The sequence below is a fragment of the Microtus ochrogaster genome, chromosome 1, assembly GCF_000317375.1.
Source record: "Microtus ochrogaster isolate Prairie Vole_2 chromosome 1, MicOch1.0, whole genome shotgun sequence".
Taxonomy (NCBI): domain Eukaryota; kingdom Metazoa; phylum Chordata; class Mammalia; order Rodentia; family Cricetidae; genus Microtus; species Microtus ochrogaster.
In genome coordinates, this window is record NC_022009.1 from 72626351 (window position 1) to 72647658 (window position 21308).

General features: G+C 40.2%; 1 protein-coding gene and 1 non-coding gene across 23 annotated transcripts in view; both read right to left on the minus strand.

Annotated features, from left to right (window-relative positions):
• The window catches only part of Nrcam (neuronal cell adhesion molecule), a 254523-nt gene that overhangs the window by 125018 nt on the left and 108197 nt on the right, over window positions 1–21308 (minus strand). For 21 of the 22 annotated variants that reach the window (XM_026782354.1, XM_026782345.1, XM_026782356.1 and 18 more), the window contains exon 3: window positions 2127–2204. The gene's annotated coding sequence lies outside the window, so the exon portion shown is untranslated. Of the gene's footprint in view, window positions 1–2126; window positions 2205–2629; window positions 2645–21308 lie in introns of those variants that run through there. The other variant, XM_026782336.1, reaches the window with a different exon arrangement.
• Window positions 21144–21252, minus strand: LOC113457038. Its single transcript, XR_003377696.1, has one exon. It is a non-coding gene; the product is annotated as a U6 spliceosomal RNA (small nuclear RNA).

Consider the following 21308-nt stretch of genomic DNA (forward strand, 5'->3'; position numbering starts at 1 on the left):
GGATGGCAAATAAGAAGTGTTGCTTTCCTAGAGTAGGTAAGGCCTTGGTAGAAGAAGCAAGTGACTGGAGGTGGGGTTTGGTATTTCAAATGCTCAAGCAATTCCCAGTGCTCTCTCCCTGCTGCCTGCCTATCTGGATGCAGAATTCTTAGCTCCTTCTCCAGCACTAGTCTGCCTGAATGTCACCATGCTTCCTGCCATGATGACAATGGACTAAACCTTTAGAACTGTAAGCCAGCCCCCAATATTTCCCTTTGTAAAAAAAAAAAAAAAACACATATATTTCAGTAAATGATAAATACTGTGTATCATACCCAACATGGAACAGGAAGAGACAAGTAACATTTCTCAGAGAAGGATCTGGGATGAATGTCGGCTTCCCAAACAGTCCACAGGCCTGCATCTCATATATTTAAGACACCACAATGCACTAACAATTGTGGGAAATTCAACTGAAAACCCAGTGGCTGTAGTTAGCTTTCGACTTCCCGCCCTCCTCACCCCCAAAACTTTCTTAGTCTAATGTCAGAGGCCAATGGCTGGATAGCCTGGAGGTATTCTGAATACAAGCATGCTTTAGAATTTTGAGAAGTTTCAGCGTGCCTTTGTGAAGCAAGGGACAAAAATTAGGAAGATTCTAAGCATTCAGTTTTGGCTAGATGAGTCCATTTGCAAGGACAAAAGGAGACAGTTCAGCAGCTCTAACAGTCTGCCAAGTGAAAGTTCTCATTAGTCACTTGAAAGGTTAGCCGAACCAATCAGCAGGAATGTCCTGAGAAAGGTGTAAGGCAGCATTTTCACTTCCTTCTCTAGAAGATGAGAGATTTCTCGATAGGAAAAATAGGAAGTACCATAATCCTGCCAGGAAACCTCCCTTAGAGCCATCCCACGAAATATTACTACCTGGGAAAACACTCAGGTTTGTCCTGTCACTGCCTCTTCCAAGTACAACCTCAAGTGAGCCTAGGGATCAGTTCACTTACCTTGCCGTCTGGTATACCTGCTGCACTAGGACCTACAGCCTGAAGGTAAGCCCTTGCCTTTGCTGTCTTTCTGCCTCTTGTGGCAAACATGCCACAAACTACTTACAGAAGGCTTGCTGTCACCACAAGCAGTATTCATTTGTGGCCCACTAAGTTGGGGGATTTCTGATGGTATTTTAGAATACCAGAAGAATCCGTCATATGAAATCAGTTTCTAGACAGCGCAATGATACCAAATTCAGCCAGAGGCATGAATCATTTCCTCTTAATTCCAAAATGACATCTCAGTAGATCAACTTTTCTCAAGAACAATGGGCAAAACATGATGGAAGGCTTTTACTACCTCAAAATCTTACCTGCAGTCTCCTTTACTTAATTAAAATCCATGGGAATTCATTTGTTTAACAAAACCTATGAAGTAGAGAACCAGACATCTGAACAATGGGCCCTTACAAGTCTTTAAGAGAGCTCTTTTTGGTTGAGATCTAGTTCTCTGGACTATGTTCCAGATTTCCATTTAAGATAGTTTCCACCAAGTATAGTACTACAATAGGTGGCCTTTCAGAAACCATCACATGTCTGTTCTGGAGTTCATCATCCTACGTGACTCAAAGGGAGTGGAATGGGCAGTGGGGAGAGTGGGAAGCCAGGGGTGGGGAAAGGATTTACAAAACAGCAAACACATTTCAAAGTCATAGTTCAGCTTTCAGGACCGGTCTTTTCATTGTTCGGAGATACCAGAAAAGCAGGATGCCATTATTTTCAGGGTTTTGATATATGATCAGATCTGACAAAAATGATTTTCTTATTAATAGTGCCCTACAGTTTTTAACTTTTAGTTCCGTCAGTGATTTTTTTTAATCAACAATGCTATTTTTGTGCTTAATGAGTCATGATTGAGTAAAGCACAAACATCACTCCTGTTCAATGAATAGGCAGCAAGACTGGTTTTCTTCTGTGTGCATTTGATCTATCCTCTTTGACAACCAAGATGACAAATGTCTCTGCTTGAAGTCTTCCTTCCTGTCTTTTATCATGCTCTCTGATGAAAAATATTAAACATGATCCTAATGCTGCATAATCTCATATTTTATAGTATACTTCCCTTTAAGAATTTAAATACTATAAAAATGCAGATCCTACCTTTGAAGGAAGTCTTCTTACTTGAAGATGTAAAATTTCTTTTTAATTCTTTAAGCCAAAGGTTGTCTTAGCATTGCTCTGTAAATTGAAGAGGAAAGGAAAATGTTAACTAGGCATCGGTTGTCATCAATCATAGTAGACTGTCAATAGGTTAACGGAGTCCCTGATGGGACACACAATTGCAAAAAGAGACCTGCAAGGAAGACAAATTACGAATACATTTGCCAAAACATCTTTCTGCTCGTTTCTATCAAAAGTGACACTAGAGAGGTGACCTGGGTGACTATACATCACCTTAATGGATAGTCTGACCTGTTTTCAATTTGGAGATAGAGGATTGTTTGGACAGATAGGCAGAAATACAGACAAGCAGACAGACAGACAAATATACATACATACATGTAAACACATTTGAGGTAGAAAAAACACTCTCTGGTTAGAAGCTTACGCTTGGTTCTTAGGCTTTCTAAGAAATTTAGGAACATAGAAATTCTTTTGCCTACATTTGTAGGCTCTGCTTCTCAGTAAGAATCACCAAGAGCTGAGAACAGCTAGAATCTGAAGAGAAAATCCCACCTGCACCAATGCGAAAGCTGAGTCACAGGCCACCCCGACTCTCCAGCCACAGCACCTCTCCTCTGTAAACCTCAGCATTCCCTGAGCAAACCTTCCAGAGAAGGGCTAACCCGGGGAAAGACACCCTGTATGGGAAGCAGAGCCATCACACTGCGCACATCATATCTTGTCCTTCAGTCAAGCAATTCAGTGCCACCCAAGGTTTTCTAAGGGAGCATTTGTATCTTTTTGGACTTGGTATTTTTGAAAACAGAACTCACACTATCAACCACTGAAAACATCTTTCAGAGAAGAGACACAAGAATCAATTCAGCCACCCTGGGCTGCATTCAAATGTTAGGACACCATGAACCACAAAATTACTCCAGAAATAAAGCAAAAAGACATGTAGTGAGTTCAACTGCTTCAGATTAAGCATGGGTTATGAAATTTTATGCTTAAGTAAAAAAAAATTCCCTTATCTCAAGTATATCTAAAACTATCTTGAGTTTCCTTGCATCTGATGCATTATTATCAGAACAAAACCTTAGTGTTCTGAAAGTCAGTGGATTTTTTGGAATTAAGATGACTTTTAAAGTAATAAAGAGTTTTCTTTTCTAAATGTTTGATTACTACTTAAAAAGGAAGAAACCTCTAAAGGTGTGTACAAGAGAGTCTATAAAAATTTGAAGCTATGTCTACAGTAACAGCTCAACAGATGTACTTGAGGACTTAATATGTACATGTTGCAATAGATAGATATTGAATAATAAAATAAATAGAACATAAGTAAGACACTTTTACTAAGAATTTCAGCTTACATGCTGATGGGACTGTAGCCTGAACTATCAGAGCCCACTATAAAATACAGTATTATGGAATATTGTGAGCCTTCAGAGAAAGGAATATTTAATTCTACAAGGAAGTTATAAGATGGCTTGGCACAGGAGGATCACTGACTAGAACCTTAAAGATGAATAAGAAAAGCATTCTGGGTAGAGAGAACATCAGGTTTAAAGTAAATAGAAAGAGAAAGTGCAGAAAGTCTACCAACAGAGCAGTGGAAGAAACATCAGGCACAGTGGGAGGGATGGTGAAGTGGTAGATACACACACACACACACACACACACACACACACACACACACACAATATACGCTATTGCAGGAAAATACAAGCACAGTGAGCAGCAGCCAGCTTAGGAGTCTGAACTGTGACTGTATACTCTGAGAACATTTTGTGTCCCCTGAAGGCTAGTTGAGAGGATAGGAATTGTGTTATTTGTACAGGGAACTGAGGTGTGGTAGGAAGCAGAAAAGGAAGTCGACTAAGAGATGTTTAAGTAACAAACATCTTTCTTCCCAAGCACCACCAGCTAACACACATCCGAGTCCTTCTTGAGATGCATCAGGACATGCAGGTGGAAATAGCTTAACACAACGAGCATGTGCTACTATTTCACACATTTTAATTTATCAACAAAATAATTTGTTATTGCTAATTTCTCCCACCCTGTGAGTACTCCTGTCCAGGTATAGTTTTGTGAGTTCTGCATCTGAATAGAGTCTCATTTCCCTTTTTCTGTCTCTGCTCTCATTCTTTCTTTCCTCCTCCCTTCTCCCTGGAGCATCCTGGCCCTGTGCTTCTGCCCTGCCCAGGACTTTAGATGGGTAAGTTCACACAGAGTAGTCCTTGGCAATGAAAATTATGTCAATAAAATTATGCTATTTTTTAGATGTGCCACTTAACATCTAATGAGATGCTACTATAGCCCAGACTCAGTCCATATAACAAGCTATATATCAATTCTATCAATTCATATCCCTTTGGTACAGAGGCAAAATTCAAAAACAGAGGGATTAAGAGTTCTAGTCACATAGCTGGTCAGCAATACAATTGGAAAACAAAATACGTTCTCTCTGATCCCCAAACCTGTGGGTTTTTCATTCGTTTGTTTGTTTCCTATTTCACTTATAGTGTTTGAGACAAGACAAAGTTAAACTCACTATTGCCACAATTTCCGGAGAGGACAGCAGAAGAGTTTGTTGGTGTAGGATTAGAATCCTAGCATTTGGGAGGCAGAGATAGGAGTTTTCAGAGAGTGGTAAAACCAAGATAGGATTAGAGGCAGTCAAGGCAGAAGAGTAAACTAAGTCAAAAGCTTCAGGGAGGCTTCAAATGTGTCTCCTCTGTGGCTGTAAGGGAGCAGGACACAGCCCTGGCTGGGAGCTCCCTATGGCATACTCCCACATTGGTGAGCTAGGCTTCAAAATCTGTGCAGTTATGCCACCATGTAGACTAAGGTTGAATCCCCATGACTCCTATCACAAAGTCTTTCTTGGCTTTCTCTTGCAAAAACCATTACACAAAAGTATGTAAACGCTGCAGAATAGGGTAGGAAAGAAAATACCTTTGGACATAGATTTTAGGTGAGATGAAAAAGGAGTGAGATACTTTTGAAACATGTCAATTGTTATTTATAAATACAACGAGGTCAAGGCAAGATGCTCTGAAAGGAGCAATTCTTCAGTCTTGCATAAGTGTGGTTCCAAGGCAGTGTAGGAAAACGATTTCATCCTCCTGATTGTGTATTACCAACAAAGATTCCCCACAACTCAAGACTGTCATGGCAATTTCAAGCCCTGAGCACCAACCACCAAAATAGTATGTATCAATTGTCTACCATGTCAACAATTATGGCAAACACTCCTAGGAAGTGAATTTTTGTTACATTCATCCATTACTCTTGCAGTGACAACTGCACCCATGGCTTTCATAGCTTAAAACTGCATTTAGGTCAGCAGAAGAGGGCAATTCATCATCGCTGTGAACTATTTTACCAATAACCAAGTAACAATTTCATTTTCTTTTCCAAAATGCAATCAATTTATCATATTAAATAAAACTAATCCTAAGTCAAAAGGTCAGGAAGAAATTTCATGCATTTCAGAGGTAGCCTTCAGAGAAGATGAATGACATCTAGTAGAAAACCAAATGCAAAAGCCATTGCACACATAATAAACCAATTACAGTAACTGGGAGTCAAACGTATTTAGCAAAATTGCAACAATTCATAAAAAGAAAATACTTGCCATAACCGCTTTGCCCTAAAGTGAACTGCTATGATGGACCTATTTTTATTTTTTGCAGCATCTCCTTGTTTTATTTTAAAATGAGAATCCATAGCATCCAATGTAACTACAATCTATTATTACATACACTATTAGGCAAGAAGTATCAGCAAATGTGGACACTCATGACCTCATGTGGTTCATAATCTGTGGTGTAATTATGAAGGCATTCTAGATTTAGAGGCTGAGGTATAAAGGTCAGGCCCCTTACTGACAGAATGCTGTTATTAGATTAGACCCCTCACACCAATTTTAGTTTTCAGTTGGGACAATGATTTTTTTTTGCTTATATTCAAGAAAAATAGAGTTGTGAAATACTTCTCAGAACATAACATTAACAAATTGTCTCTTGTGATATTTTATGTGAGTGTACACACCAATATTATGTATATGATGTGGGATTCCCTCTGTGTGCAATGAATATGTTTTGTTCCCATTGGTTATTAAAGAAACTGTTTTGGCCAATGACTTAGTAGAGTAAAGCCAAGCAGGAAATTAGAACAGAGATAGAGAGAGAAAGTAGGCAGAGTCTAGGAGATGTCATGTAGCTGCCAAAGAAGAAAGACGCCAGCCATCAGCCAGAACCTTACCAGTAGGCCACAGTCTTGTAAAAATACTCAGATTAATAGAAATGGGTTGATTTAAGATGTAAGAGTTAGCTAAAAATACACCTAAGCTATCAGCCAAATAGTGTTGTAATTAATACAGTTTCTATATGATTATTTGGGTCTGAGCAACGTGGAAATGAACAAGCAGTCTCTGCCTACATGTGTATATGTAGCATAAAATTATCTCATTCTACTTAAAAGATTTGTTTTGTTTAGCTTTATTTATTTTATTTTATGTGTGAGATTTTTTTTTTACCTGAATGTATATGCACCAAGTATGTGGCTGGTGACCAAGAAGATCAGAAGAGGGGATTGAGTCCCCTGGAACTAGAGCTGTGGATGGTTGTAAACCACCATGCTAGTACTGGGAATCAAACCCATGTCCTCTGACAAGAAAAACAAGGGTTCCTAATCATTGAGATATCTCTTAAGCTCCATTTTCCTTTATATGCCCACAAAATTATAGTAATTTGTAATTAAAAATATATGTCTTTGACCTTGCCAAAAGTTCAATACATAATCTTAGGCTAGTCCTTAAACTTTTCTTTTTAAATTTTCTGCTTTTGACATTTCAGATTGAACTCGGGATCTATTCATACATATTAACTGGGGAGAAAAAGATAAGCTCTCCTATTAAAACTGATGTTTATCTCATGTTTCTCCAGCATATGCCTACCATACAGTAGCCAATTTGGGCATGGCAGAAAGCCAAACTAATCTTGAAGTCTAGTTCTCCCCATTTCAGCACCTATGAAAAACACATTTGAAACTGCACATGGTATGGTCTGAAATACAAGTTTTTATATCACCAGGAGGAGCCCTCTTCAACTACAACTGCTGAGCTGAGGCTCTGGAACACTGGGGCCTGATTTCTGGCCCCAAGTTTAGCATCAAGTTCATTATCAAGCAATATTAGTAAGTTTGTTGGGGTTAAGACTAGCATGACTTTTGAAAAGCAGGAGTCGGCCATATGTGGTGGTGCACACTTATAACCCCAACTACTCAGGATGATAAAGAAATAAGACCAGAATTTCAAGCCCACTTTGGGCAACTAAGTGAGACCCTCATAAAATAAAAATGAAAAAAAAAAGTTTAGGGAGGCTGGGGAGATAAAGTGTTTAGTTATACAAACAAGGAATTTGCAAATGCAGAAGCAATGCAAAGCCTGGGGACCTACTCGGAAAAAGACAAGGCATTTCACCTGTAATTCAAGCCTCAGAAGCAGAGAGCAAGAAGGAAATGGCACTTGCCTGATCAGCAAGCTCTGGGTTTGATTCAAAGACCCAAAAGATCTCAAAAAGAATAAGGTTCAGGGGGCTGCAGAGATGGCTCAGGGGTTAAGAGCACTGGCTGCTCTTCCAGAGGTTCTGAGTTCAATTCTCAGTAACCATATCTTGTGGGATCTCATGTTCTCTTCTGATGTGTTGGTATACATGCAAATAGAGCACTCATATACATAAAATTAATAAAAAAGAATAAGTTAGAGAATCACCAAAGAAGACATCTTGACTATATGATGTTTCCCCCATCAGGGGATTGTCATAATATGCAGTTCTGCTTTACCTATGAAGTCAGAACATGGCTTAATCCTCAAGTTAAACCTCATGGATTTTGTGTTTGCCTAAAATCGATGGAAACTGATTTCATTTTTAAAAATATTTTGACTTATTCGGAACAGCAAAGCAACAAAGATTTAGGAACTCATGTAAATGCTAATAAAAACAAAGTAACATTATTTTGCCTAGAGAAGAAGAAGCTTAAATGAAACTATTAAATACCAATGAATATACAAGGGTCCTAAAAATTTTATAGCATAATAGGAGGAACTATTTTTCAAGCATAGCAAATAAAAAGGGGTTTTTACATGCTAGCATGTAATGCACTCTGTGTCTGAGGAAATGGGGGTGGCTGAATGGAGCTTTGGCAAGAGTATGGTTCAGCAGATGTACAGGGTCCTAGAATTCCATTCTTCTACTAAGCAGCCTCAGATGGGGCTGGTGCAAGGAACCATGGCCACATGGAAAGGTGTCTTTAGGACAATGACTCAATAGCGAATATGGTACTTTGTGAGTCTATCAATTTTTCTTCCTAAAAGAAAGTAAAATAGGGAAGAAAGGAAGAAAAACATACTCTGTGGAACACCTTGATGTGGAAGCTAGAAGCAGGTTGTTGTTAGAATTCCTATTTGTGGGGAGATGTAAGCAACATCTCCCCTTCCTCCTACCATTCTAAGACAAACTGAGGTGCAAGTCACCGAAGTTCACTCCAGAAAAACAAGGAGCTTATAGGGCTTAATTACAGAGCGAAAGTGGAAGGTTACTTATTGGAATGCGTGTGGCCCCTACAATAAGCAAACAAAGCCACACTGGAAGGTGGCCAGTAGGGATGACGCCTTCTCATAGCCCTACATATAGAGCACTTCCCTATTCTCCCTCAGCCTAAATTCTCTAGTTTCCCCTCTCTCTACTCCTCTCAGTTCCTCCCCACCTCCCCTCTCATCCAGATCCACCCCCTTTCTGTTTCTCAGAACAGACTTCATAGAAATAATGACCAAACATAATAAAATAAAATACAATTTTAAAGAAATTTGAACAGAAGTGCCTCAGTAATAATGATGCCTCCAGAAGATATGAGTTATTAAAATTAAATTATCAGTGCCAGGAACGGGTCAGTGAGGCCCCAGAGTCACCCAAAACAATACAGGCTCTTGTCATTGTTTTTGGCTTCCCACCACAGCAAGATGGTAAGACTCCATTTCTGAAAGTACCATACATTTTATGGGACAGAGAAATCAATCTGAACTGACCCAGAAACACTCTCTCCCTGCTGGTTGGCTTTCATAGTGCATGAAGTTGCTATGCAGGCTGCTGGGAGGGAAAAGACATCGTTGGTCTTAGCCAGCAAGGCACTGTGCTGCAATTCTGAAGATTCAGTACTGAAAGGCAGACTTGAGCATCTCGAGTGTCAGAAGACAAAAACACTGGCTTAGTGCATAGCAGCTTTTCCGAGGAAAGGATGGTTGTACTGAGACCTGGAGGGCTGGAGAAGAGAAAGTGTGGAAAGAGGTAGGGAGAAGAGGCAGAAGTCTAACTCCCAGAGTGCTGCAGCTTTCTGGAGCAATAGGAGTCCATTAATATGTATTAAGGAGGCAGGAACTGAAAAATATGGGTCAGAGAGTATGCTCACTTTAAAACCTACCAACTGGAGAATGAAGCCAAGAACTCCTAGTGGGATCCTGTGCAGCTAAAAAACACAGGGGAAAGTACCTGAAAGTTTCCAGGTGAAAAGTAGAACTTAGGATAGCAAAGAATTATCACAATCAGGTAAGAAATTTAAGCAGACTTCTAATTGCTAATTTTTTTCATGTTCATCAAAATCTTTAAGATCTCATTCTATAATCTACTAAAAGCTGAATTTGATTAAAAGTAAGTTACCTGACTTGTTAACCTAGTAAATTAATTTGCAGGTATTTGGGTGGAAAAAGAACAGTGGAAATGTTTGAGCAAATAAAGTATATTAAGCTTCACAAAGTGTTAGTATGAATTCATCCTTTGCTGATCCAGGGCATGACAAATGAAAATTTAATTATTGAACTAATTGGATTAGTATTTAAGAACTTGAATCAATGAGCACACATTAGTAAGATTTCTTCCTTCAAAATATGGTTATCAGTTCAATACTATCAAATGGGAAAACACTGACTTACAATAATATCACATGCTAAGAGAAGATAGATGTGGCAAAAATATTCTACTTTTCATATGTATACTCCTTCTGTACACGAAACAAATTCTGAGACCCCCAGTGGATGCCTGTAACAGTGGCTATAGTAACCCCATGTGCACAGTGTTTTCTCCACTATTTGAGTGGAATTTGTTCTAGCTCTCTGTGCTACTTTCAAAATGCAAGGATACACAGTTCTTTATAGAAAATGCCATAGCATTTGGACATAGCTTGCCACATCCCCCTGAACTCTTTAAATCACTTCTAGATGACTTAGAATACTTAATGTAAAGCTATGTAAACATTGCTTGCATTGTACTGGGCTAGGGAAAACTGATGTGAAACAGTTGTTCATGCTCAATAAAGATAGCTTTTTAAAAAGAACATTTCCAGTCGGGTGATGGTGGTGCACAGCTTTAATCCCAGTACTCAGGAGGCAGAGACAGAAGGATCTCTGTGAGTTCAAGGCCAACTTGGTCTACAGAGTGAGTTCTAGAACAGGCTCCAAAGCTAGACAGAGAAACCCTGTCTCAAAAAAAAATTAACTTTTCTATTTCCATCTATATTTGGTTGAATTTAAGGATTCAGAGCACATGGATATGGAGAGCTAACTGTACAAGACATTGGCCTAGCACATATCTCTGATAAAGTTTAGCTCAGAAATCAAGCACACTAAAGGATATTCAACAATGTCTAGTGGGAGAGATGACTCAGTAGTTAAGAGCACTTGTTATTCTTCCAGAAGATCTGAGTTCAATTCCCAGCATTTACATGGCAGCTCATCACCATTTGTCCAAGGGACCCAGCACCCTTTTCTGGTCTCTGCAGGCACCAAGCATGTACATGGTACACAGCCATGCATACAGGCAGAAGATTCATACAGAAAAAGGAAACCAGATGATGATAAATAATTATAAAGTAAAAATGTTGCAGCAATATAGTGCAATAAAAATTATTTCAAATATACAAATCGCTTTTTCTGGACATCTCCTTTTAACATTTTCAATTGACTTTGGAGAAATGAAACGTTGGAAAGTGAAACCACAGATCAGGTGGAGCTATTGAAATTAGGATGATTAGATGATTGGTAATTTATGCTAACCCTCTGTAAGCAAGTGACAGAGGGTCTGTGTATTTCTAGCTCAGGATACAGGGAGGAAAGGTAGACCCCAATTGTCAAGTGTGTACTGAGATGACCTGACCCCTGAACAGCACAGCGCAACTCCAGACCCCAGCACTCTGCTGCACTGCTCACACTTGACCGATATAACACAGAATTCATCTTCTTACCAAGGCCCACTTATTCAGATCTGCCAATCTGCCTTCATTACCTTAAGGCAGTGATTCTCAACCTTCCTAGTGCATCGACCCTTTAATACAGTTTCTCATGTTGTGGTGACTCCCAACCATAAAATTATTTCTCTCTCTCTCTCTTTTTTTTTTTTTTTTGGTTTTTCGAGACAGGGTTTCTCTGTGGTTTTGGAGCCTGTCCTGGCACTAGCTCTTGTAGCATAAAATTATTTCTATTACATCTTCATAACTGTATTTCTGCCACTGTTATGATTTATACCATAAATACTTTTGGAAATGGAGGTTTGCTAAAGAGATTGCCATCCATAGAGAACTGTTTGAAGATGCTTCAAACACGTTTTAATATAAAGAATTCAAAGTCCCTTGGTGTAAGGGTCCTCGGATCTGCAGCCTCCTCCCTGAGAAAATTCTACCATCATCCCTTTCTGAAACTGGGCCTTGTGAAGATGTACATTTCAAAGTTTAATATAATTTAATTCAAAACCTGGGGATGTTATTACTCTATCAAATTATACTCTCAACATAACTGGATTTTAAATCTCTTACACCTTTAATTTGCAACGTTCTTCTTTAAAATGAATATTTAAACGCTCGACTAAATTATCGGTTTGTATCAACACTGCAGCTTCTGTTCTAAGTTTGTTTATTTGTATTGCTGCTTCTGTATTGTTATGGTTCTAAGCCTGACAGTAAAGACGTAGCAATGCAGTGAACTGCTTTGAAAGCAATGGTAAAAGAGACTGAACACAGGCCCCTTAAAAGGGAGGCAGAGAAAAAAAACGTCACCGAAAGTGTGGTCTGGCTGTGCATTCAGGCTGTACCTGAGAGTGAACAAAGGAGGAATGAGACAAAGCTGGGAGGTTGTTTCCAGCATTTGGACCAAGAGAAGGCATGTCCTCTTCAAAGCTGGCCAATTACTTGGGGCTCAGAACACGTTTGAGACTCTCCACATCCTCAATCTCTTGAGATTCAGATGAGAACTTATAAGCAATCCCTTCACCTTTCTATTTCCTCGTAACTGCCTATGTGACATGTTCCTTGAACTGGACTTGCAGTCTTTCCTAGGTCATGCTAGAAGGAGAAAGGAAAGGTGCCCTGCAAAAATGAAAGAATATGAGTTTGAATTTGATTCTGCTCCTCCCATGTTCCCATGGTATTGATTGGACCCGGGATCTTCTCACCAAGGATTTTTTTTTTTAATTTCTTAATCACACATGCAATTATCTATGTATGGATTTTTTAATTTTAGTTGTATTGATTTTTTTTTGAACCAAGTGGATTTTCCAGCCATTACAAAGTAAGTTCTGTCAGGATTTAAATTATGACTTGGGGGCCAGGGGTTATGCACAATCACAAATCAGTCCCCTCTTATAGACACAACAGTAATATCAGAGCAGAAGAGTCTAATCCTGGTCAATATCAAAATTGCCTTGGGAGTCTCAAGTCACTCAGTTCTCTTGTTCAGTTTCCAAATTTAAGGTAATAAAGGCAGTCTTAGGGAAATCTAGAATATCATTAGTTCTGAGCCACTAACTCTAGTTAAGTCCATATATGGAGCCATCAATTTAAAGGAGACCATCTGTAATGTAATGTGGCCTCTATTAAATACACCATAATTTACAAAGAAAGCAATCATATTATGAATTTAATAGCTGCCTGGGTGGCATTGGGAAAATGGCTTCCTCCCAATGTACACAATGCGTTACCTATCCTGACCTATCTACTCAGGTCTCTGGGGACGATTCATGTGGGCGCTGTCTAAGCACTGTATAAATGTTGGGGGTGTTATGAGAGCTTGGTTTTATTGTCATTAGAAGGCCACCATAATAATAAAGACTTCAGAGGGTTAGTGAGAGGTGAATTAACAAAGGAGGGTCTCTACTAATACAAGTGCCCTCTGACCTTAGACCACTGGGCTTGAAAGACTGCACAGATTGGAATGTGAGTGAGATTTACATTTCCAGAAACAGAGTTTTTGTTCATGCATTTCTCATTCAACTCCTTTACTTTTAAAATCATTGCTGTGAAACACATAATTTCCCTCTCCACCTATATCCTTTCTTGTCATTCTCCCTTGGCTATCCCCTGAGCTGCTACCATTTAAACACCACATGGGAAGTACCCAAACCCTTTCCTTTTAAACCAACTTTCCAAGAAAATTCTGTCTTAAACTATGTATTCAACAATTTTTTTATTTAAGATGATTTTTTTAACTGTATAAACCTTAGGTTTCCATTGTTCTTACAAAAAGTAAATATTCTTCTCAAATTTCCACAAATTATTACCTCATCCGACAAATAGTATTATCATAATAACAATGACGAAAACAGTAAGAAATTCTATTCTCCATGGCTTACAATCACATAGGGTAAAGTCATATATGTGTGTGTGTGTGTGTGTGTGTGTGTGTGTGTGTGTGTGTGTGCGTGCGTGTGGACAAGCACATAAATAATACAGTATATTCAAAGAGAAATGGGTACAGTGAGAAATGGGAGTGCAAAGATAAAGAAAGGAGCTAACAACTGTTCTGAGAAGAGGCTGGCAGGGAGCCAAGATGAGAAAAGCAGCCCCCTTCGGAGATCACTGCAATATTCCAGAGCTGATATAAGTCACATAGAGATTCAGTGTTCAGTCATCAAACATGTCCTTCATCTAGTTGTGGCTGATTATTTGAATTAATACTCCAGTCCTCAATGAAATTCTTGTCCTTCAAGTCTTTTATTTCTCTCTTCCTTCCAGTAAAAAAATAATATTTTTCCTCAAATCAAATAATTTTAGAAAGAGTCAAAACGGGTCAACTTTGGATACATTCAAGTCAGCCTGCAAACCATTCCCCGAAACATAAATGACTTGACAGAGTCTGTGGCAGTTACCAACAAGTGAAATCACCTACAGCCCTCCCATAGGCTCTGCGTCAGAGCACAGATGAGGCAAAGTGGTGCACCTTGCTTAGTCAGCAGGGCGACAAGAAGAAACTGGATAGGTCCTGGAAATCAGGGATGAGGTCGGTAGCCTCCATTGTCAACAGCTTCTGAGCATTTCCCCATCCCTGTCTGTCTGTTTCTGCCCCCACACGCTGTGTGTGTGTGTCTGTGTGTGTTTCTGTGTATGTGTCTCTATGTAAGTGTGTGTGCATGCATGTGTCTGTATCTGGATCTGTGTTTCTGGGTCTGTGTGTGTGTGTTTCTGTGTATGTGTATGTGCATGTGTGTGTGTGCATATGTGTGTGTCTGTGTGTGTTTCTATATACGTGTCTCTGTGCAAGTGTGTGTCTGTATCTGGATCTGTGTTTCTGGGTCTGCGTGCTTGTGTGAGTGTGTGTCTGGGTGTTGATGTGTGTGTATGTGTGTGTGTGTGTTCTTGAGGATCAAACCCAGAGCACTGAAGATTGTTGACCAGTTTTCATATGCTCCATGACTATATAACCTGAAGACGTTGACTTTAAAAGGCTGCAGCATTAGGACGGTTGAGAACCACTTCTTTACAGCCAGCCTAGAGGAAAGTTAAAATGTGTAACCAGAGAACTGAGTGACATGACCCCTTTCCAGATGAGGGAGAGAGCTCTCAGTTTTGATCTTCTCTCAGCTTTTGTAGAATTATTAGCTCCCACTCAGTAAGTGACCCTTACTAATGAATTATTCTTTCAATTAATTTTATTTTCTTTATAATGCATGACTTACCATAAGACGTCTCACCCCTTCAAGTTCAGTTATTTTTTCCTAGAGTTTGGGCATCCTCCAAACCTGGAACTTCCTGCTCCTCCTTTTCCTCCTCCCTCACTCCTCCCCCCATATCCTTCTTCGCCCTTCTCTTTTAATGGTGGTCCTGGTGACTGACCCAGGCTTGCCCTGACTTGCCCCTCCTCTCTTGTGTCATTGTCCTCACAGGCCATTTTCTTTAGGGAGCTTTCCTTGGCTGCTCTCTGAACAACAGAAATATTTAATTCTCTACTTCCCTTTTCTGCTTATTTTTCTCTTTAGCACTTGTTATGTTCCCTAATTTATTAACTTGGCTTTTTCCTGGCACGTAGATCAGCTTTGGGAGAGCCAGGATGTTTTCTATTCTATTCATGCACACCTAATGTAGAGCATTAACAGTTGTTTGTGGAACCAGTAAACTACTCCATAAAGTGGCAACAATATGTGTGAGCTTGAAATGTTGTATTTAAAAAGTCAGGCTTACCCAGCACTTCTGAAAGGAGATACAAAAGAATAATGATAGCATTACCTTGGAGGGAAATATTTGACAAGTTATTCATATACAATCGCATAGTTATTTTTTTGAGATAGTCTCTCTCTGGCCCAGGCTGGACTAGAACTCACTATGCTATGTACTATAGGCTTTCCTTGAATTCAAAGTAACCCTTCTGCCTCGGTCTCCAAGTGCTCTGACTGTAAGCTCGAATGTATGCCTCAGTCCCCCAAAAGGCGAAGATTATAGGCAGACACCACTACACCTACCTCTCATTCATCTTTAAATCATTAGAATTCTAAAAATCACTCAGATGTCTGAGAACCATGGGTCATTTAAAATAACCCATGGATATGTAAAAATCTACTCATAGAGAAAATATATCCATTGGAATATACAAAATAAATAGAAAAAGTAACTAGTCTATCTTGGGGATGCTCAGAGAATATCATACATAGTAGGACTAACAGAAATGGCGTGAATAGGTTATACTGGTACCAGAGACAACAGTGATTAGGGCTTCTCACTAAGCACACATGTCAAATAATGAATTGCAAACCAAGTAAGAAAGTGTTCGTACAGCTAAGTCTTGCAAAGCACGTTAATATATCAGTTTCGAAACAGTTTGGAGTTAAGTATGATATAATCTGCTATTTTTACAGAGGTTTCTCAAGGAAATATGGGAGGACATATTGAAAACCCAAGGCCAATAGAGAGTCAAAGAGAACCAGGCTGACAAAGTGGTCTAGTTAAACTCTGGGCAAAGTTATCTGAAGTAGAAAGCTCAAGGCGAAAAGAAGTCTGGCAAGTGAAGACAGCCCAGTACCAGAAGTAATAGTCTGGATATAATTCAGTGAACCGGAGTCCTGGACCACACATAGTACTAAGGGAGAATTTATGTATTTGATCATTAACCTTCTGGGAAAGAAATAGAAATATAAAGTCTGTGAAAAGTGCTCTAGATGCTGACTGATGTTACTAGGCACAGAAATTCCTCAGAAGAATCCAGAGACAGAAAGGAGCTGCACCAAAGGTACGGGGATTTGGGAAAGGAGGCAAGCAAGACCTTCATGCATCATCTTGCCCTTCACCTACACTCTGGGATTAGGGTAACTTGCCCCTGATTCTCTCTCCCTCACTCATAAATTTCCACTTTCCAACTAAACAGGCTTTTCGTTTTATCTTTAATCTACCTAACACCAGCTGTTGCCAGAGCCTTCCTATTAAGGGCTTAGTTCAAACAGTCTGATCATCAGGGCAAACAGAGAGTACATGGAAGCCGCACAGGGCTGGGTACAGGCTCCGGCTGGAATGCTGCGGGGAATTCAGCTCTGTGTGGTCCTCGCTGGATGACTTAGGGCTTGCTGCTAAGGCTCTTTGTGTCTTATCTTAAAGTGGCTAAGGCCTTCTCTCCTTCAGAGCTCACTAAGAGGATCAAACCAAATCCTACAAACTGGAAAGCTTGGGTGGGGGAGTGGAATTAAAATTTATATGAGGTTTAGACAATTCTTTACTGTCCATAGAAACTCTAACAATAGAAAAATTAGGCTTTGAAAATAGAAGTATTTAGATATATTTGAAATTAGTATTTTCATAAATATTTTTAGGGTACAAAACTTTGAGTTTTCTCTTGTTGTTGTTTTGTTCTGTTTTGGTTTTTGTTTTCTTTTTTTTTTTCATTTAAACACTGCTTGGCCCATTATATCTAGCCTCTTCTCGGCTAACTCTCGCGCCTGAACTAGCCCATTTCTAATAATGTGTGTAGCACCCCAAGGTGCACTTACCGGGAAGATTCTAGCCTATGTCCATCCTGGGTTGGAGCTTCATCGATTGCGTCTGCCCTGGAGAGGGGAGTATTGCCTCTGAGCTCACTTCCTCTTCCTCCCAGCATTCTGTTCTCTTTACTCCACCCACCTATGTTTTAACCTATTAGGGCCAAGCAGTTTCTTTATTACTTAACCAATGAAATCAACAGATTGATATGTGACACTCCCACATCACAGCCTTATATCAGTGTGGCAATTTCTCAAAAAATTAGGAAACAACCTTCCTCAGGACCCAGTAATACCACTTTTGGGTATGTTTTCTTAAATACCTTGCTTGCCTTTGACTAAACATATCTAATCCTTCATTTCATATTCTAAAAATTATTTTGGACCTTACTGGAGATCAAACCCAGGACCCCAAACACTGTAGACTAGTGATTAGGCTCTACATCCTCAACTCCCATGTTCCTTTTCAAAACGTTCAAAGTCTAAGACATACTTGATGGACCTGACGCATAGTCTTCCAGGGTATGTCAAGATTCAAGTTAACGATGCCAGTGCTGACATTCTTTAACATGTGTCCCTGATCCAGCTGTGCCAACTTCTTGTTTAATCTGGAATACTGCACCAGCAAACAGGAGATTTCCAAGGAACTCAGTTTAATACAGGGGCAGTAAACCCAGAACCCTTCTCCTCATCCCAGAAGCATACACACAGCATTTATAGCTTGTACACAGAAAGCACTATAGAAAAATAGGATTTAAAATATCAAGAGCACAGAAGAAGGGAGGGGGGAGAGAATAAAGCCTGATTAGGAAATGACTTTGCAGTGATATAAAAATGGCCCACAACACTACCGAAAGCAAACATCTGAGCAATGACAAAATGTGTTGTAAACAACCTGGTGGGACACCCTGCTGACGTACTCCAGCAGCCAGCCCGAACCTGCTAACATTTCATTTTTCTTTAAAATGTGTCACATTTTGCTGCCTCAAATACTCAAATCAAATCCACCTGTCATTGTCCTATCAAAGAGCCCCTTCCAAGTGTTCAACAAGCTAAGACAACAAGCTGATTTAAAAACAAAAAAACTCCAATAACCAGATCAACACATGAAATAAAACCAAAATCAATGAACACAGAATATGAAGCCTAAGACATTTGTTTTGGGGTAGAACACAATTCTAATTCCAGCTTGCACTTTGAACAAATCATTACAGTGACATCTGAGAGCAGGAGGAAAAATCAATCCGTCCTACTCAGCAAGGCTGACAAATAGTGCTCTTCTCTGCAGACACGCCAACCCAGATAGTACCTTAGAGATGAAGTTAGTCTACTGCTTTCCATTCCTCCCAGTGGCAGAAAAAATCTTAGACAGAGTGCCCATCCCAGCACATATTTCTGCGGATAAAAGCCCTGGCAATGGAACCCTGGTAGAGGGACCCTGTGCAGTAAAACGTTAAAGTCCCTCCCTGTTAGCCAATCCAAAGCGGCTCAGGCCTCCCAGGGCGATCAGCCCAGCTTTGTAGTAATACAATGGGGTTAACCGTTTCCTCCTAGCCATTTAGAAACAAGACCTGCTTTTTTCTACTCCAAATCATCTAGCAAGAGAAACAATGGATGATTTTCAGTGGTATTGTTTCCAAAATAATGCCATGTGTCCCCCAAGGAGAAGAACATAAGGAGTGTGCCCCTTTCTCACACCTAAACTCAAGCAAACATTTTTAGAGCCTGTGTGGCTATTTGGATGGGGTTTTCTTACAGGACCTAGCAGCAGCTGAAGGCAGCGCAGCACACACACACACACACACACACAGACACACACACACCATACACACACACACCATACACACACACACCATACACACACACACACACACACACACACACACTGCCTGTATTCAGGGGACTCACATTCTTTTTTTATTGCAGTCACAGGAGGCTAGAACCTCTCCTTAATATAGCATGTGATTTTGGTAAATTTAAATGCCAGAACCTCCTATTTAGTTTCCTTCCCCACCTATGTATTCCTCAACTTCATTTCTTTTCTACCCTCCTTCAGTATCTACTCAATGTCATTAAACCATACCTGTCAAAGATGCAAGAATTTTTAAATGGTGTATATTATTATTTTGCAAGTCAGAGACTACTGGCACCCAACTAGACAACTAAAAACATGTTAAAAAAATGAAGTGTTGTTTGGTGAACTACTCTTTTATGTCATATTAAGAAGACCCAATAGTGGGAGTCTTCTAAAATACATAGTGGTAAGAGGGTAGGGAGGTCCATTGTTGGTGCTGCTCAATCCCAAAGTGGCCTGGTTCTGCTTGGAGCCTGTCCTGGAACCAGCTGTTGTAGATCAGGCTGGCCTCGAACTCACAGAGATCCTCCTGCCTCTGCCTCCTGAATGCTGGGATCCAAGGGTGTACACATCACTGTCCGGCCCTGCTCATATTCTTAACGTCACTTTTTAACTTTGGCCTCTCTGGAAAAACTTCAAGAGCAGTAGCTTTGGAAGTCACTCAGCAGGCCTGATCCCAACTTAAAGTGCCCATTCACTGGATGTTCAGCTAGTTTATCCACTCCTGAGATCAAATCTACAAACCTGCTCTATATGACTCAGTGACTGCTGTGAACAATGGTGGATATGCTTCTCTGAAACTCTTTGCAATGTCCCTTGAGATCTGCTTAGAATAATGCCCTAGTTCACAAAAGCACAATCAACCTGTAACCCAGCCTCCTTCGAAGCACATTGTCAGAGGCAAGCCCATCCAAGGCTCCTCCAAAGCCAACCACATAGAGACATCAGACTCGAGGCTGCTCCCCCTCTGCACATCTGGCTCTCTGTTGTATAGGTCCCAATTAGCTTGTAATTATGCTAACAGGGATTCGCAAATAGAAAATAACTTCTCATTTTTAATTCTTGGAAGAGATAAAATGAACAGAGGAAGAAAGCATGAAGGTTATTTCCTCTTGATTTTGCATCTGCCGGTCTCTGCATGAGTTATCAGCAGCATCAAGTGAGAGAACAGAAAATCAGCAGCTGCCTGGCCATTGGTGTAGCTCACACCCCTGACAACAAAACCATGTGAGAGGGTATTGCTGATAGTCACCCTCCATACGGGTATTTTCCCATCATACCCTCATTGTGAATGAAAAGCTTTCACTGAACATTTCTATTGGGAAGTAGAAGCTGCTCATGCTTTCCTATGAACACGGGAGCACTGCCTTTCCATTACTACTCAGCTATTCTCACAGGTAAAAACAGACTCCCATGCCGACTTGAAAGGGTGTAAAGAACGCTGTGAGGACTCAGAATGGAGCTTTAAGCGGCGGCTGTGCTCTGCACAGCAAGCGCTGAATGGGGGAGAGAGGAGCCCCATTATGCGGCTTGACTGACCGAGCCTAATCAGAATTACTTCAGCACAGTGCTTCACCACAGCTTCCAACCCGCTGAATGCTAAATGCTTTCGTCAGCCTGGTCCTGCTCTGGCTCCCACTGTGCCCAAGCCTTTGCTACTGTGTTACACAGTAAGCTGTTCAAAGCAGCTTTGTTTTCGTTGTTGTTGTTTGGGGAGGGGTGTAAATAAAGAGAGTGAGTTTAGCAAGCTCTTCACAATCCATCATCTAATCTGTTATTTACGACAGGAATGGGTAACATCCCACTAATGCAAGCCTGTTATCCCCACCGTGCAGAAGGGACCTTTTGAATAAAATCTTTATCCTACTATTAAGAAAAATTGAACGCTTCACGAATTTGCGTGTCATCCTTGCGCAGGGGCCATGCTAATCTTCTCTGTATCATTTGGTTTCTAGCCATAAATAAGGGTCACGGAGTCTACAATTGGTGAACCTAAAGAAGCTAAATAAGAAGGTGAACCCAAGGAAAAACATATAG